The sequence below is a fragment of the Mesoplodon densirostris genome, chromosome 6, assembly GCF_025265405.1.
Source record: "Mesoplodon densirostris isolate mMesDen1 chromosome 6, mMesDen1 primary haplotype, whole genome shotgun sequence".
NCBI lineage: Eukaryota > Metazoa > Chordata > Mammalia > Artiodactyla > Ziphiidae > Mesoplodon > Mesoplodon densirostris.
Genome location: NC_082666.1, coordinates 42,171,556 through 42,190,525, shown reverse-complemented (window position 1 = coordinate 42,190,525; position 18,970 = coordinate 42,171,556).

Genomic DNA, 18,970 nt, shown 5'->3' with positions numbered 1-18,970 from the left:
TCCAATAGAGGCAGAGTCCTGTGTGCAAGTGCCCACCGAGGCAGCTGTCTTCTGATGGGGTGAGCTGATGTGCTTGCTGGAGGACTACACCAAGCACCTGAGTCTGGAGCGTAGAGGTAGGGATGGAGCCCTGTATTTCAAGGAACCATTTGGATGTTAAGGGCAGAAGACATGGTTTATTGGTTTAAACAAAAAAGAGAAGTACTGATTCATGTAACTGACAAGTTTGGGATTAGGGTTGCAATTAAGAGCTCACTTGAAGTCATCAGGATTCAGTTTCCCTCTAATTCTTGGCTGAATCCTTCCGAGTTTCTCAATTTTCAGGTGTCACGCGGTAAAAGGATGTAAGCCGGCAACCTCAGAGGTAGACTCCCCAGGTTCAGTTGCAATGGAAAGTGTACCTCTGCCACATGAGTTCCTGTAAGTGTCTCTCTGCTCCTTTTGGGCTGAACTTTAGGGTTGCCAGATTTAACAAATAAATACATGGGACCATCAGCTATTTTTGAATTATTTCTAATTAGCAATGAGATTAAAAGATATTGCATGGGACATAATTATTCTATTTGTTGTTTATCTGAAATAAGGTGTACCTAACTTACATACCTCTTTTGTTAATTATATTTCTCTGGTGATTTAACTTTCCATAATAGTTCCTTGTTCTACAGAATTTGCTAATGGAATTACTTGCAGTGAGAGTCTATTTACACTGGAACATAGATTATACAGTGGTCACATCCACTTTACTTCCTTCTTTTGTCCACTGAACATTTATTAGTAAGACAACAGCCTCAGCATTTACATTATGAGCCTGTATACTGACCATGAACTTGCATAAAGTTAACAATTCTAAGAATTGCTCTTCAGATCTATTGGAATACATAATAACATTTTTCATGGCGTACCTTGCTTTTCCACTCTTCAAGATTACATTTGCGTCTGTTGCTTAGCAACTTAAAAAATTGTTATATCCCTTTTAATTTTTAATTGAAGTATAGTTGATATACAATAGTATATTAGTTTCAGTTGTACAACTTAGCGATTCAGCACTTTTACAGTTTATATTCAATTAAAAGTTATTGTAAGATAATGGCTAGAATTGCCTGTGCTGTACAATATATCTTTGTTGCTTCTCTGTTTTATACATAGGAGTTTGTATCTCTTAATCCCATACCCCTAATGTGCCCCCCACTCCCCTCTTCCCACTGATGTAGTTTGTTTTCTATACTCGTGAGTCTGTTTCTGTTATGCTATATAATTACATTTGTACTATTTTTTAGACTCCAGATATAAATTTATCATACAGTATTTGTCTTCTTCTGTCTGACTTATTTCACTAAAAATAATATCCTCTAGGTCCATCCACATTGCTGCAAATGGCAGAGTTTCATTCCTTCCTATGGCTGAGGAATATGCCTATATATATATATCCATTTATCCATTTGTCTGTTGATGGGTACTTGGGTTGCTTCCAAGTCTTGGCTACTGTAAATAGTGCTGCTATGAACATGAGAGTGCATGTATCTTTTTGAATTAGTGTTTTCATTTTTTTCCAGATATATACCCAGGAGTGGAATTGCTGGATCATATGGTAGTTCTATTTTTAGTTTTTTGAGGAACCTCCATAGTGTTTTCCATAGTGACTGCACCAATTTACATTCCCATCAACAGTGTACAAGCGTTCCCTTGTTTCTACATCCTCACCAACATTTGTTATTTGTAGACTTTTTGATGATTGCCATTTTGACAGGTATGAGGTGATAATCTCATTGTGGCTTTGATTTGCATTTCTCTAATAATTAGTGATATGGAGCATCTTTTCATTTGCTTGTTACTTGAAGGGATACATTTTCCATCAATTCTTTTCTTAAACACATTTAACGAGTTTCTTTAAGCAGTGAAGTAGTTCAACAAAATGGTTTGCTTTTTCTTCAATTTGCATATTCTTGTTGCTAAAGAGATACTGAAAACTGTGAACAACAAATAAGTAGGCTTTACTCAAATGGATTATATAAAAGTCAACAAGAAATTTAGGGTCTCTCCTTCAGAATTAAGGTATGATTCCAGTACTTCAAATAAACTAAAGATTCCAGTGCTTCAAATAAACTAAAGATTCTATCCACTGTTATTTGTTAAAGAAAGCCAATGGGTTTTTGAATGAGAGCAAATTTGAACAGTACTAAAGGCCAACAAAATCACAAAACTCCTTTAATCATTCTGTTCAAACTGTATAAATGCTGAAATAAGAGAACATTCAATAGACGGCAAAAGAAATTGATGTCAAGAAAGGACACCGGATGCTGTTTGAGCAGCGTTTTGTAAAACATGAGCAAGACAGCCAACACCTTCCATAGAACCACCTACGCTTTGCTTCAACTTTGAATGTTTTGTTTGTACCTTTACTTGAACGAACATGCACCAAAATTTGTATGTTATCTCCACCAAAAGCAGTACCATTGCTTTTTTCATTCACTCCTAACTCAATAAGTGAGTCTCTGCAAAAATTTGTTGCCATTTCTAAAGTATCATATAGAAGGGACTTTACTCCCAATGGCCTTATACTCAAAACTTTTTCACAAGAAAAATATTGCACAAGGGAAATTTTTTCTGCATTGTGATTACTAGCATCCAAGGCTGTGACATAAAAAGGTAAAGTGTTCAGATTTTTGATAATCTCTGTAATAGTAAATGGAGCTAGTACATTTTTAATATTGCAGTAGATTTCGTCTTGACGCTTGAAAATGTGCTTGCGTTTTGGAATTAGAAAATACTTCTGGTAGCAGGACACTTGGTCATTTGACCTGAAAGACTGACAATATATTATGTAGAAGGCACTTGCAACATCTGCTGCAATTATTTAATCTTCATCATCTGAATTTCTCTTAATCAAAAAACCTGTCATTTTATTACTTTCTTTGGTACTAGTTGGAGAAATCATGCATCTCTTATACTTACTGTTAGGATATGCCAGCTTACATCTGACTTTCATATTGAATGACTTTGAAACTGAATGAATAATCATATGCCACACAAAAAGCTTCAAAAAACCTTTCCCTCATTTCCACTGTTCAGAAAATTCACCATGAAATTTATATTTTTGCTTTGGCATTTGGAACTTCAAATACACATAAATAAAAAATGTATCTAAATAATAGCAACCATCACAATCATGAAAAAGATTGAATTTGGTAATCTCACAGCAGTTTCAGTGTGTCTTTCCCAAGTCCAAACCCATAATTAACTGCAAGCAGGTTGAACTACTGAAAGGATTGGAAACTTCTGGACTAACAATAAAGCGAACTCGATATTGGTGCAAAAAGGGTGAACTTTACATTTGCCTGCAAAGTATAGTCTTGAAAGTTTCAGTCTCTGAAGAAAGCCAGAGCTGACCCTATGTGAGGTTTTGGAAAGCTTGGTGTTCAAGGAATGGTGGGCTGTCAGAAATAGGTGTTTGGGGACTAATGGCCTTTCCGTGGTGACAGTTAGTGTGGTTACTGGACTTAGGGGGCTGCTGACCCACTGACTCAGAAACACACCTCGATGAGTGAGGCTGTTGGTGACTGGCTGATTTTTAGAGTGTGTGTACTGATTCAAACTTATCTCTAATTAATAGTGGTTACTTGTTCACGACTTGGAACTTTGGCCAAATAATAGTCTCGTTCTTTCTTCAATATGAAAAATGTGTACTCCTATTTCTCAGTCTCTGTTTTTGGTCTTCCCTCAGCCAAACCTGCAGGGGAGACCATGGAGGATTGTCCAGATCTTTACCTATGGAGGTATGATTTTCAGCCAGTGCTGCCAATTACCATGGTGAGAAAATAGCTCTAACTGTCAAATTGTTGCAATTCATTTAAAACCAAAAATCTGTGTTCTGGCCATTTAGGGCATTCTGAAAAAGTCAGTACAGGATGAAGGACAAAATTATTTACTAGAGGACATGCCTATATGTACAGGATGCCTGGCAACCCTAGCTTCCCCCAGAGTATCACTAAGTGAGATTAAACATCACTTCCTATATTTAACAGCCATTTCTATTCATTTTGTGTAAATACCCTGTTGACACACTTGCCCATTTTTCCATATTGTCTTATTTTTTATATTTCTGGATCTCTTTATGTAATATTAAAGAAAATAGCTTTTTTTAAATACACTATGACTTGTGTATATTTTTCTCAATTATTATTTGTCTTTTTACTTTACTTTTAGTGCTGTTTGCCAAACTGAAGTTTCTGAATTTTATGTTGTCAATTTATTACCTTTTCCTTACTGGTTTCCAAATTTTGAGTAATTTTTACAAAGGCCACTTGCAATCCAAAGTTATAAAAATGTTCTGTGTTTTCTTGTAATTCTATTACAGTTTCAATTTTTTACATTTAAAATTTTAATCTATTTGGAATTTATTCTGAATACTGTGACGTCTAGAGCCAATTTACTTATTTTTCTCCTCATAAATATACTGCCGAGATCTTTTCCACACTGAATTGAGATGTGATCTTTATCATGTACTAAAGTCCCCACCATATTTGAGTCCATTTCTAGATTTAAAAAAGTTCTGTTCCTTTGGTATGTTCACATATAAGTACCCCCTGTTTTAATTACTGAGACTTTGGTGAAAGCTTTACTGTCTGGTAGTGTATGTTCTCTCTTATTACCTTTCCTTTTTAGAGTTTTTCAGGCATTTTAATTTATTTTTTCTATATTAACTCTAGAGTTAGCCTGTCTAGCTTCAAAACAAAGCAAAGTAAAACAAGACAAAGACCAAAATCTTTTGTGTGTTCATCGATGTTACACTGAATTTAAGATCAACTTGGGAGGAGAGTCACCTTTGTGATGCTGTGTCTTCCTTCCCAAGGAAGTGGTATGCCTCATAAGTTTTTCCACATCTTTTATTTTGTACCTTAATGGTGTTTTAATGTTTTCTTCAACATAACCCACATTTAAATATTCAGTTTATTCCTATATATTTAACCTTTTTGGTTGCAATTATAGTTCTTTTCACTTAATCTTCCAACTGCATTCTTTATATATTTGAAAGCCATCGCTTTCTGTATAATAACTTTGTATCTCACTACTTTATTAAATTCCTTTTATTGTTTATAATCATTGCTAAGTTGATAATCGGAGGTTATTCAGATATATAATCATAACTTCTGCATATGTTGATAGTTTCCCGCCTCTTTTCAACTTCTTATTTAATTACACTGGTGAATACTGCTAATACAGAGAGAAATGTTATTGGTAGTAGTGCATGTAACAGTTACCTATTGCCACTATAATACTTCAGAACAAACTATCCCAAAACTAGAGGCTTAAAACAGCCACCTGTCATGGCTGCTCACATGTCTACAAGTTGCCTGACAGTTCTGGGTAGGCTGGGTTCCACTCTATGTTTTTAGTCAACATAGGTCAGATGGTCTAAGATGGCCTCATCTGGGAATGCTTATATATAACTCAGATCGCCTCCTCGTGGCCAAAAGGTGTGGCCCATTAATTTTGTCCCAAGGATTGGCCCAAGTGACGCAGTAGATGTTTGTGGATAAAAGAATGAAGTTGGTTTACTAAAAACAAGTAATTCTGATACCCTTGAGGAAGAAATGGGTCTGACGAGTTTTCCTTTGAGCTAAACACTCACAGTTGTCACATAGAACTTGGGTTTACTAGAGAACTAAGGTAAACCTGTTGGCAGGGTGAGCTGCTTATGTATTGATGTATAGCTCTGTTATCTGGCTCCAAAGCTCTCAACCTCCGCCAAAAACATGAGACCACATACTGAAATGTTTTCAATCTTCAAAAATACTTTTTTCTGTAAAAAATATCTTAAAGATCATGAGGGTCATCATAGGCAGAGCTGAAGCTGATGCAGTTTCTTTTTCAGACATCTTCTCTGTGAGTACAAATAAACTTCCAAAGTGTTTCTCTCAACTTAAAATTTTTTTCTTCCAGGATAGAAAATGAACTGAGAAAAAGGTGTTTACTGAGGAGTTCTCACTAAGGGAATAAGCCAGATACATATTCTACTCTCCATGTCAAATGCACAGAATCTCCGAAACTAAAAACTTGGATACATTAAAAATGCAAACTCTTGCTTCAGTTACTCATTGTCCTTGCATTTCCCTGTGTGTTTGGTAAATGTATGGCTAAGGAAAACCGGTTACGTTTTGATAGAATGGCTCAAGGGTCTCTTGGGACCTCGTTGTGCTCTGCCAGATCTCACACAAGACATGGAAGTTAATTAATTTCCTTCCTTAATTCCATCCCCATGTGACACGTCTGGTGACAGTTATATGTGATCTACATGTGTCTGTGTAGATGAAATAACAACCATGGCCGAGGTGCATAAGGACTCCTGTGAATAGGGTTAATTTAGAAATCAAAACAAAACAGTAACTTGAAGATATGAATTACCATAAAGTTATTCCATTAGTGTGGAATGACCTATGCCATAGGGAATGATGGTCTTGAGACATCCTTAAATTTCTAGCTTGTACATCAAATTTAGTTTTGAGATATACATGAGTTACAAACTCTGTGACTTGGTAGAGAACAACATACTAAAAGAAAATTAAGAATTACAATCACCTTTCTCTTGAAATTTGTTAATTAGGGCTTGCTTCATGGGTGGCAAAAAGGAGTAATAGGGAGATGGTTAATTCAGTTTGAGGAATGAGGAGAGGCCAAAAATAGGAACAGGAATCATGAGCTCAAAATGAGGAAAAACAGGGCTGGAATGGGGAGTAGAGTGTGAAGCACATGGGGAAAGTTGTTCTAGATGAATGAGGAATAACGGTACCAGAACAATGCCTGGTTTAGGTGGCATGGAGAGAAGGCTTTTATGTGGCATTGACAGCAGGGCACAGCATAGGGCTTGATGCAGTAAAGGAAATGAGTAGGAGTAGATAGATATTAATTGACAATTATTTTTCAAATTTGTGGTATTAGAGAGGCACTAGTAATTAAAGGCATAGGTTACCAGCATTAGGTATTGTCTTAAAATAAAGTGTAAACTGGCAGTTAGAAATGGCATTTATTTTTACCTTGTATGCATAAATTGATTATTGTTGATCATTTTCCCATATATTTGCTTATAATTTATCTTTTTTATTTCATCAATTATTTATAATTTTTTTCTGCTTGTTTTCAGTGCATACTAGACAAATTTATTTTCAGAATGGAAGTAGCTTTATTATCTTTGCCAATAATAAATAAAATAATAAAAATTATACCTGTAACATAAAGATTAGGATTTTTATCAAAGGATAGAGAAATAAAAATCAATCATAATTCCACCTCTCAGAGAATAAATATTGTTCTTAATAATAATATATTACTATTGTTTCAAATAACTATTTTTATAACATTTATGAAAATTAGATTTAATTAAAAATTTTATTGTGGTAAAATATACATAAGATAAAATTTGCCATTTTAGCCATTTTGAATGTAAAATTTAAGGGCATTATGTACATTAACACTATTGTGCAAACATGATATGTTTTCCCTGAATTGTTTTACTTACACTGATAACTTCTCATGCAAAAAATAAAGGCACGATTCTTTAAAGGCTCCCTACGGTTGCATTGTAGAGCTGGCCTATTGATGGACATTTCGATGTTTCTAATATTTTTCGCTGTTAAAAACCATGTTGTGATGAACATTCTTACATCATTATTTATACAATTTTGCAGACCTGTCTATTTACTTTCAGATGAACCCCTAGAGGATGAATGGCTGGATTGAACGATAATCATATTTATAATGCATTTGACACATATTGTCAGATTGGCTTCCAGAAATGCCATACCAGTTACACTCCTACCAGCAGGAAATGAGAGTATGGGACTATATTTTATTGTTTTTTGTATACTTTTTGTGTTTGAAATTTTTATAGAGTTAAAATAATATTTTTAACACCATTATCTGTTATATATTTGTGCTTTGCTTTCTGACTCTTACATTTGCTTTTTCTCTAGTTTTAAACACTTATCTATCTAGAATTCATTTTGATATATGGTTTGAGAAAATAAGCCAAATTGGTCTCCTCCCACTAAATTGCTAAGCAATTGTTACAAAATTTACTAGATATGCCACTCCCCATTTGATTTGTGATGCCTAGTCTATCACACATTTTATTGAGAAAATGACTGTACTTTCATTTTCAGTATGTAACAACACAAAACAGGGTTCCTATTAAATCGTTTAATATTCTTGTTTTGTCCAAATGCCAGAAGTTTCAAATTGTTAAAAGCTTATTGTATTATCCACCTCTATTTTATTATATTCCAAGGATACCATCATTCCTCTCAGAGAACAGCCCAATTTTGTCATGGACAGTGATAGTAAAACAGGATTTGCTTCAGTTAACTATCTCACGACTGTTCCTTGGAGTACTCTTGTTTTAGTAAGAGGTGTGAGAGACACTGTGGTCTAATGGTGTAGAACACTTAAATTTGGATGCATGAAGTAATAGCTCTTGCATATTCAACACTGTTAAATTATTTATAATAATCAGTAGGATTACTCATAAGTAATGAAAATAAGGCAAAGTTTCCACTAAATCTTATGGTCTGTTTGGGTGTAATAGGGAAGAACAAATCTGACTCCATATTGGGTCTGTTTCTTTTACTTTAACCTTTGTATTCTATTGCTTTTGCTACAAGCTAAGAATGTTGCCTATAGCCTGAAATATACAGGATAGCCCATTCTCAAGGCTCTGACCTTTAAAGGTATAACACTTTTCCATTCATATAGAGATAAAAAGTTGCAGAACAGAGAATAAATTGTTGGAGGTTTACAGGAACATCCTGACCTGACCTACGTGGACAGCTGCAAGAACAAAGGATTCTGACACCAAGAACTCTGCAACAACCAACCACACCCTCTCCCCTGTTAGTATAAAAGAAGCCTGAATTCTAACTTGGGTAAGATGGTTCTTTGGGACACTAGAATACCACTTTTTGGGTCTGCCGGCTTTCTAAATAAAGTTGCTATTCCTTGCCCCAACAACTCATCTCTTGATTTATTGGCCTGTCGTTCAGCAAGCAGTATGAACTTGGACTCGGTAACATGTGTTGGTTGATATTCTGTTACCTATTCATGTATTGCCTATCCACTCATCCTTCCATCCATTCTCTACCTACTTCCAAAAACAACTGAAGATGGTCTTGATATATTAAGACAGTTTTTTGAATTGTGGTTTGTAGGTATTTGTATTAAAATAACTCCAGGTACTCTTTCAAAATGTAGATTCTTTTTTTTTTTTTTTTTTTTTTTTGCGGTACGCGGGCCTCTCACTGTTGTGGCCTGTTCGGAGCACAGGCTCCGAACGCGCAGACTCAGCAGCCATGGCCCACGGGCCCAGCCACTCCGCGGCACGTGGGATCTTCCCGGACCGGGGCACGAACCTGCGTACCCCTGCATCGGCAGGTGGACTCTCAACCACTGTGCCACCAGGGAAGCCCCAAAATGTAGATTCTTGAGCCCCACCATGAACCAACTATATTAGGATCTCTAGGGGGTGGTGCCTGAGCACCTACCTAGCAGCGTCCCCTACACCATGTGATTCTGGTGCACCTTAAAGTTTGTGGACACCAGAGACTATTGGGATATTGGAGTGTGGAAATTTGATCCTCCAACCAAGTTAGTTAACCTCTGTATGGAACACAGTGGTTGCTCTAATTCTGTGGTTATTTTTTCAACCATCTGTTGTATTTTTATTACTGGGAGTCATGTGAAAAATGTTGCCCACCCTCATATGTTATTACATAGCTTTGGAAATTCCTTCATCCCAATCCAGTGTTTTTCTCTAAGAAAAGAAACAATGTAGGGAAGGAAAACATCTGAATAGCAACACACATTTATTTTTCAAGACAAGTTTTGAAGAAAATTGTCAGGTGTTTTCAAAAGCAACACTTTTGCCCTGAAGGCAAAGGGCAAAAATTTGGATCTTTTGAGCCTCCTAATCCCACTGGAAGAATCCACAAATGTGTGCACTTTATTAGGGGGTGCTATGGGTAGTAGTCTTTCCCTACCTCAAAAGGTAAGAGTAACCTAGGGTTAATTGCCAAAGATACAGATTCCAGAGCTCTACCACAAAGATGCTGAATCAGAATCTCCAGGAGAGTGGACTGAGAATCGGATTTTAAACAAATATCCTGGATGATTCTTCTATTCAGGCATATTTGCTTTCAGAGCTAGTTATATGTGGGTTTAAATCCTTACTCTGTTACCTTAGCTTGGTGATACTTGGCAAATTACTGCTTAACTTCTCCAAGCCTCATTTTCTCCATTTATAAAACTGAGATGCTTTTTTACTCAAGGGTCTTGTAAGAAGGAAATAAACTAATAGTAGGTTAAGCTGCCAACACAGTTTCTAACATGTACTCAGGGTTTAAGATTTGTTACTTCCCATCCTACTCCCCTTAGAATGATTATGTTTGTTCAAATCCTATCGATGTTTTAGGAATTTATGATTGACCTTTATGCAAAATAATCCAGACTAGCTTGCTGACAGGGAAGCATATGGCAAAACCACAGAAGGAAACTTCTCCCTGTAGATCTGAGCTCTGGTTTTCAAATTGTGGTCCATGCATCTGAATCACCTATGACTCGCTTTAAAAATAATTAAATCAATAAACTAGGTTCCTGGCTCTCATTCCATATTCATCAAATCAGAAACTCTAGGACAGGATCTATGATCAGCTTTTTAAAGCACTTTTGGTAATCCTTACATTTCTGAAAGTTGAGAAGCAGAGAGAAAAAGCTTTTAATAATCAGAAGGACCTCCTTCCAGAGAGCCTCCAGAATCGGTGTCTGACATCCCAGTGTCTGTGTCGTAGCCCATCTCATTCCTTCCTGGTAGGCAGTCTCCTTTGTCACTCTGGCTCCATAGCCCTTGCTTAACTGTGCCCGGCCCTGGGATGTTCAGAGGACACCATCATTCCAGTTGCAGCAGAAAAGAAATTTGATCTTACATCTCCTGCTATGCCTCTGGTTTCCATGGCCTTGTTTCCTGGTCTCCATCCACCCTCTCTCCTGTCAGCGAGGGCTGTGACTTGTGCACAGCTGCTGGGTTGTATCATCTCCGGTTGTCACTGGTCCTTCGGGGAGTGCTGCCCGAGAAGACCACCTTTGTTGCAAAGTCGTCTAAGAAACATGATTCCATAAACAAAATGCTGAAAGTACAGCATGTCCTGAGGGCTGCTTTGCAGAAGTGACAGGTGGTGACTAGGCTGAGCCCAGAGGTGTCTGAATATTCCAAGAACAAGTGTCCAGTCTTGGTCTCTCCTAGCCTCTCCATTTTCCAATGACATTGGCCTCAATGTCTGAAGATAGGGAGCACCTCGGATTCTAGATTTGTTCTAGTTTCAGGGATGCTCAGCTGAAGTCTGCTGACTTCAAAATCAGGAGTCTCTGTTCCTTCAAAATCAAGCTCCTGGGCCTATGTTCTGGCCAATAGCTAATAGGTGAGAGCAGGTTCAAGCTCAGAGATGGAGCTTTACCTCTTCCATGGCTATGCACATTGGTTAGTGGTCAAGGAAGCCCCACCCAGAATGTACTAGGAGAGATCCAAACAAATGAGGGGCTGAGCTTCCCAGAACTCAGGGTGACCTTGAAGTTAGTGTTCAGGTTTGTACTTTTTTTTTTTTTTTTTTTTTTTTTGTGGTATGCGGGCCTCTCACTGCCGTGGCCTCTCCCGTTGTGGAGCACAGGCTCCGGACGCGCAGGCTCAGCGGCCATGGCTCACAGGCCCAGCCGCTCCGCGGCATATGGGATCCTCCCAGACTGGGGCACGAACCCATATCCCCTGCATCGGCAGGCAGACTCTCAACCACTGCGCCACCAGGGAGGCCCCAGGTTTGTACTTTTAAGAGAGTACAAGGGGAGTAAAGAGGGAAAGGCTCTGCCCTTATCTTAGAACATAGGTCTCTCCTTCTCTGCCGTCTCTGAGTGGAGATAAAGAGTGATTTATGGCAAGCAATATTTGAACAGCATTCCTCATCCTGGCTTTTAATTAAAGGGATCTATGAAAGCTCACCATTAACTCAGGTCTTCACAGCCAAAAATGATTCACACAACTGAAAACAAAAACAAAGCTCCAGCAGAGCTCCCCCTTTACCAAATTTATCCATGCTAGCTCTCTATGCTGCTGGTTTTTATTTGATAAGTCTGTTCTAATGCTAATAATTCTTGCATCCAAGAAACACATGTTGTTGAGTCAAATGCCTTAACAAATTGATCATCCCAGTTTCCTGTGGATTATTTTTCAGGCATGAGAAATTAATTGTCCAAGCATAATCCCATGGTTCAGCTGGAGATTTAGCAAGGTTTCCCTAGAAAGTTGTCAAGGAAATCCCAGATATAGATGGCATCAAGGTGGGGAGGCAGATTTGTGATGGAGTTTGGTGTGCAGGGTGTTTATTAAGGAGTCTCCTTGGGAAGGGGAAGGGGATCGGGGGTGGGCAAATGCAGGCACACGGCAGTCTCAGCTGATTCCATGGGAGCTGTGGAGCTAGAATGGCCCTTCAGAGTTGCCCCAAGTTGGGCTGAGATGGATCAGTGGTTAGGTATGGGCCGCCCCTGGGAGGGGTGTGACTTGGATGAGCCAGCTTCTGCAGCTGAGCCAGTCCTGGGAGAGGCTGATGGTAAAGCCTTTGAGCCAACAGCACTCCCAGTGGCTGAGACCAGTCCTTCATGGCAGGGGGCCTGCTGGGCTCACCTTTATGTCCACGGTGCTCTATCCACATGCCAATAACCTACTAAAACACCTACTAAAAATACCTCAGCGTGATTTTGCACCACTCCCCACTTTGCTTTGGGGATCTCCCTCTTTCTCCCTCTCTTGTTATCTTCTTTAGCTCTGTTTTATTCTCTCTCCTGCCTTTCAAGATAATTCTCCACCCAGCTTCTACCATTAACGTCTGTGTTAGCATTCAGCGTCTCCATCCCCATTGGTCCCTGGTTTGAGAGTCATTTTTTGAGCTTTGACCCAAATCCCTGCGTTCTGCTTTATGGCCTCAGGAGTATGTGCCACACTCACATCTTCTTCTGACAAAGCTGTCACCCTTTCTGTGTATCTTAGTCTCCTTCTACAAAAAGAGAACACTAAAACCCAGCTTGGATTTGAAATGAGACAGCGACCCAGAGACCATGTATTGTCTTTGACACTTAGCTTTGTCATTTCCATTGAGAAAGCCCCTCAAGGTTGGGTTGGGATCCATCCTCAGATGTTTATATGTTGCCTAGTTTCCAGTCTTTGGCCCTCCTTAAAATGAGCTGGCTACCCATTAAGGGCCATGCAGCAGAGCCCATATCCATGAATTTTTGAGGGAATGTCACTGAGTGTCCTTTACTGCCCAAGACTTGTAGATCTGGAAGGAGCTTAGCTCCTAAGTCTCAGCAATAGCAGCTGCTTTGTATTTTCCACTCAGATTCAGCTGAAACTCATCAGAAATCAGATCTCATGAGGGCCTTAGTTCTGATGGCTACACTAACCTCATCTGATCAGATTTCCAGTTAGTCAAGATGGTTGCTGAGTCCTTTGTCCTGTTGTTTCCTTGAGACCAATTTGGAATGGTGGTGCTTCATGAATAATCCATGGGCATTAACCACTTGCACACATAAGGGCATTTCTACTGTGTCTTTGCCATGGAATTTTAGATGGTTCTGATGTAATTCATAAGTAATCAGGAAGAGCCAGGCTCTGATTTAAAGTATCTAGAGACCTTTGAGGGTCCTTTCAAGCTTCCAAAGGAAAGGCAGGCTATTAACTATGAGTGGTCCTAACAGGGATATTTCCCCTGGAGAGTCTTTAATGACACAGTTGGCAGTATTACAGGGACAAAGAATATATAAGGATAATTCTCAAATTATTTGGAACAAAACTTGATGCCAGCTTCTTTTGGTTTCTATTGTTGCCTTAATCACCAAGTTGTGTCAGTTAAAACAAAAGCCATAATTAAATTGAACCCAGTTTTGGGGGAAAAATTGGGCAACTCTTTGCTTTAAACAGAAGCAGGTGGTGTTGGAATGTTCAGTGGAAGTGAGCTGCGAAGAGGCAATGCAGATTTTTTTCATTGAAAACAGTAAAAAATACTTGTAGTCTTTTGTGCCAGGCTGTGATTAAGATATATACATATACATCTTAATTTTATGTGTATATATATATATATATGAAACTGAGATATATATATCTCAGTTTCAGAAAAACTGTGATGGAAATACAATACAGTTTTAATTATAGAGTGATCTTTTGTGGTAAGGGAGGGTGGAATTTGTTTCTGTGTTTGTGTGTGCATGAGTGTGAGAGAGAGAGAGTTTAAGTGTTGCTGTAAATAAAGATGTCCTTTTGCAATTAGAAATGTGATTTCATTTTTACTCCATTCAGGAACTCATCCATACTGTAAAGAATGCCCATAATTTAGGCAGCAAACTTTCACAATAGAAAAGAGGACGGATGGAAGAATTTGGCCAACACCTCATTGGCTGCCTGGGACAGGAGAGCTGATCTGGCTGACAAGCAGGAATCCTATTCTTCCCTAATCATTCTAGGGTTTTCATTCCTGAGTCCATGTGTTTGTTCCGTGGAACGCTCATAGTAGGGTCACATGTCTCCAGGCACGGGGAATGAAGAGCGGGCCATAGCCCAATTGTTGAAATGCCCATTTCCCTCAGATATTGCTGCCAGATAAAATACATCTTTCATTGCGGCACAAGGGCTTCTCTCTAGTTGTGGTGTGTGGGTTTTCTCTTCTCTAGTTGTGGCGTGTGGGCTCTGTAGGCGTGGCACGCGGGTTCCAGAGTGCTTGGGCTCTGTAGTTTGCGACATGCAGGCTCTCTAGTTGAGGGCGCGAGCTCAGTAGTTGTAGCACGTGGGCTTAGTTGTCCCACGGCATGTGGGATCCTAGTTCCCTGACTGGGGATCAAACGTGTGTCCCCTGCATTATAAGGTGGATTCTTTACCACTGGACCACCAGGGAAGTCCCTGTCCTGTATTTTTATTTGTTCAATCTGGCACCCTTACCTCTAAAGGGAATTTTTCCTCTGATTGAAAGTGAGGCAGACACTTTTTGAAGTCTTAGATTTTTGTTACTGTTGTTGTCATTGTTCTTTTTGACTTTATTAAATTCACAAGGATGCCTGGATTTTTATAGCTCCCATTCCTTCAACAAAATTGAAGCAGGTTTCATGATTTCTGCTTAAGAAAAGGATAATTGAGCAGCCAGCATACTCTCCCACTTGTAAGTTACCATTCAATTTTTCTTAGTTGAATGGACAATGTAAATGCTAGTAATTTGCCAAGTTGGTTATTTGAGGATTTTTGTAGATGAGGAAAAACATTAGAAATGTACCTTGGGAAGGGCAGTTATAAAAATAAAGGAAGCTTATTAAAGCCTGTGAGGGGATGAAAGATGTTTAGTAAAATATGTAGTGATATTACAGGTTCTGTTTCCAGCTCTGAGGATAAATAGCTGTGTGACCTTAAGCAAAGTACTTAATCTCTCTGGGCCTTATTTTCTTCTTTTACAAAATGAGCTAGCTGGATTAGATGAGTTTTAAGGCCAATTCTGGCCCTTTTATTCCACCAAAATATGTAATTTTTCCAATACTCCAATGCTAAATCATTTCTAATTTGGTAACTTGGGAGTCTGATTCTTTAGAAAACAAGGGAAAAGTACTTCCCAGGCATAAAGGGATTCCTCCAATGATTATGATTAGCAGTTGTTTTATCACTTTAGTAACAGAAAGCTATTTCAGCAGCAGTTCTTTCTTGTTTATTCCGTTTGTTCATCTAGCCAACCTTTGTGTGGTTGTGTGGGTTTGAGAAATCAGAAAGTATAAGATAGGGTCTCTGTCTCAGTCTAGTGGGTTTGGGGGAAGTATAGGTATGGAGAGAGACACAACGAACAAGTCAGAACCTTGTGGTAAGTACTAGGCTACAGACAATGGTGGAGTAGTATGAAATGCAGCACATATGATTGATTTTTAAGGAAGTAGTTTTCCTAGTTGTTGCTGATTGATTCCCTATAAATTCTAGTATCTCTGGTGTCTGGCCACTCTGATCAGATGCAGTGTCAGAATTACGTTACTTACTCCCATTACCATGGCATGTGTGTTCACATGAGCTGGTGCACACATACACATGCACACACGTACACAGAAGTGAAAGCTTTCTAGAGAGGGAACCAAAAAGAAGTTATGTGTGTAGAAGAAAGGACAGAAAGGAGCAAGAAAGAAGAGTTGCTGTTCAAAAGAGACACCTTCTTGTCTCCATTTTTTCTACTCTTTATTATATCACTAAGATAAGGGATTTTAAAAAAGTAGCCAAAATTTACAAAGTACTTACTATGTGCTAATCATTGTTATAAACATGCTAATCATTGTTACACACATTCACTTATTAAATTCCCTCAATAACCCTATGCAATAGATACTATCATTAACCCATTTTACAGGGGAGGAAACAGGCATTAATGGGTTTTTTTTTTGCTTGTATGTTTGTTTTGTATGTTTCCCTTTTTTTAAGATGAGAAATCCCTCTACTGTTCTTACAGTGTAATTGGTCCAGGTCTAAGAAATACAACCAATATTTTTCTGAGGGCTTCTATTTCCTAAGGAATTAATAATTATGATTTTGTGAACTATTTCCTTATATCTGGCTTTGCATAACTCAAATACAATGATTTCACAACTACTTCTCCTATTTTCCCCAGAGCCCACTGAGCCGTCCTTTCCTCCTTATTTCAGAGGGTATGGTGGTTATGCAATGCGTATTTCTCCTCTTCGGCCCCACACCCACAAGATGGATCAGTGTATTATTTGAATTGGTTTGCACAAATAATTAAGAAATCATTTTTAAAGAACTAGCAGATGTGAATACGAACATTCCAAACTGGGCAGTAGATTAGAAGTCACTGGATCAAAGCCGTGCTTAACAATTGTCTGTGTAAAAACTGTGTGAGAGGCATTTGTAAAACTCTGAGGAGGAGCTGGAGAGTGTGGGAAGCAGTGGGGCTTGCTCTTGGCTGTATTAGCTGGGGGTGCCTTCCGCCGTCCGCTGTCCGGAGGATGTGGAGAAACGAGTGACAACGCAGGCAGACACTGCCAGTCCTCTCTGTCACATACCTAGGAAATTCCTCTTGGATTTATTAGCCACATAAATTGCTTGTCTGCAAAGTGTAGCCATAGATCACCCCAGAAAGACTGAAATGGTATCATTTCTTTGGGAATAATAAGCTAGAGGTAGTATAGCAGTCCAAGAGCAATTACAACACTATTAAACGTTCAGGTTACTCCCTCTCCCTCATGATTTATGCCTGAGAAAAGTGTACCCAAAGGTCTATATTTTCAAAAGGAGGTCAGAGCTGTCCAGTAGCCAAGAACAGCAAAAAAGACATTGATGATTCCTGAGCAGAAGACTAGCAACTTGCCATTTCTTTCTTAGAAAGGAAAACATTATACTATGTAAAACTATTCACACCTTGTAAAAACACATGTACCATATACTATGTAAACATGTATACAGTGTAAATATGTAACATCATATATACTGTGTAAACATGTAAATATGCATATCATGCAAACATGTAATAACCATGTATATATGTAAATGTGCTTGGCATGTAAAACATACATACCATGTAAACACATACATACCATATAGACATGCAAAAAACATGTATACCCAAACTGATTTATGTCTTCTTGATTTTTCCAAGAGTCTAGTGAGAAACAATCTGTTGGTTTAAGGAAATTATGATATAATCTGAAATATGATTTCAAATGGCCTTAGAGTCCTAGATTGTTTTGAGTTGGATGAGATTTTACAGACCGTTCTCTTCAGCCAAATAGATATAGGAAACCATCTGACAAACATTTGTTGACTTCCTACTAGGTGTATAGTGCTAGACTAAGTACTTTAGGTAAAAAAGAAGTAAAATGACCCCAAAAACATGAGCAACAAAAGATAAAATGAATAATTGGACTCTTTCAAAATTAAAAAACTTTGCATATCACAAGACTTATCAAGAAAGTGAGAAGACAACTTGGAGAATGAAGGAAAATATTTTCAAATCATAAATTTGATAAGGATCTAGTATTTAGAATATCAAGAACTCCTACAACTCAACAAGAAAATGACAAATCAACTAAAAAAGGGGCAAAGGACTTGAACAGACAGTTCTTCAAAGAAGATATACAAATGGCCAACAAGCCCATGAAAGGATGTTCAAAATCATTAGTCATGGGCTTCCCTGGTGGTGCAGTGGTTGAGAGTCCGCCTGCCGATGCAGGGGACACGGGTTCGTGCCCCGGTCTGGGAAGATCCCACATGCCGCGGAGTGGCTGGGCCTGTGAGCCATGGCCGCTGAGCCTGCGCGTCTGGAGCCTGTGCTCCACAACGGGAGAGGCCACAACAGTGAGAGGCCCGCGTACCGCAAAAAAAAAAAAAATCATTAGTCATTAGGGAAATGCACATCAAAAAAATATGACACCATTTCACATCCACTAGGATGGCTGTAACCAAAAAAATTAAAGAAAGAAAAATAACAAGTGTTGGAGAAGATGTGGAGAAATTGGAGCCCTCATTCATTGCTGATAGAAATGTAAAATGGTTCAGCCACTGGGGAAAACAGTTTGGTGGTTCCTTAAAAAGTTAAACATAGAATTATTGTATACTCCAGTGATTCCACCTCTAGGTATAGACCCAAACAAATTGAAAACAAACACATGTATATGCATGTTCTTAGCAGCATTATTCACAATAGCCAAAAGGTGGGAACAACCCAAGTGTTCATCTATGGAAGAATGGATAAACAAATTGTGGTTTACACATACAGTGGAATATTATTCAATCCTATAAAGGACTGAAGTATTGATACATTCTACAGTGTGAGTGAAGGTCAAAAAATTATGATAAGTGAAATAGCCCTACACAAAAGGTCACATTTTGTATGACACTATTTGTACAAAATATCCA